Genomic DNA, 936 nt, shown 5'->3' with positions numbered 1-936 from the left:
GAATATCATATGGTCAGATGAAACCAAAATAGAAGTTTTTAGTAAAAACTCAACTAGTCATGTTTGGAGAAAGAAGAATGCTGAGTTGCATCCCAAGAACACCATACTTACTGTGAAGCATGGGGTTGGAAATATCATGCTTTGGGGCTGTTTTTCTGGGGACAGGACGAGTGATCCGTGTTAAGGGAAGAATGAACGTGGCCAAGTATCATGAGATTTTAAGCCAAAACCTCCTTCCATCAATGAGAGGATTGAAGATGCAACGTGGCTGGGTCTTCCAGCATGACAATGATCCCAAACACACTGCTCGGGCAACAAAGGAGCGGCTCCGTAAAAAGCATTTCAAGGTCCTGGAGTGGCCAAGCCAATCTCTAGACCCCCATCCCCCCACAGAAAATTTGTGGAGGGAGTTGAAAGTCCGTGTTGCCCAGCGACAGCCCCAAAACATCACTGCTCTAGAAGAGATGCGCATGGAGGAATGGGCCAAAATACCAGCTACAGTTTGACCTCTGTCATTGCCAACAAAGATTATGTTACAAAGTAAAGGGAAGGGAACAAAAGAGAATTGAGATTGGGCCTGAGCCTCACTTTGGGTGAACCACCTTCTTGATCATGGTGTCTCCCCTGCCAGGTAAGTATGAGTTCCTGTACCTAAACACACTGTACTCCTTCACACACCTACCACACACACTCATGGTACTGACAAACTACAAAACACCAAAACTATGCTGCATGATCTCAAACCCTCACTTTCTGTCTTACATACAAAGTATAAGAACTAACTCAGATCAATCGATTTAAAATCATGCTAGTATTAATTGTAGTCTTGTCCACCTTTAAACGTCAGAAAATAGAAGAAAAAAATCACAGAAGAACAAAAACAAAACAAAGACGCGGCCCCATGAGGTCACACACTCAAAGCCTTTGCAAACATCT

General features: G+C 43.5%; 1 pseudogene; it reads right to left on the bottom strand.

Annotated features, from left to right (window-relative positions):
• Positions 1–494: 494 nt before the first annotated feature.
• LOC117530167 lies at positions 495–639 on the bottom strand (annotated as a pseudogene).
• Between the last annotated feature and the right edge of the window lie 297 nt (positions 640–936).

This window comes from Thalassophryne amazonica, chromosome 17, assembly GCF_902500255.1.
Source record: "Thalassophryne amazonica chromosome 17, fThaAma1.1, whole genome shotgun sequence".
Taxonomy (NCBI): Eukaryota; Metazoa; Chordata; class Actinopteri; order Batrachoidiformes; family Batrachoididae; genus Thalassophryne; species Thalassophryne amazonica.
This window is presented reverse-complemented; position numbering and strand designations above follow the sequence as displayed.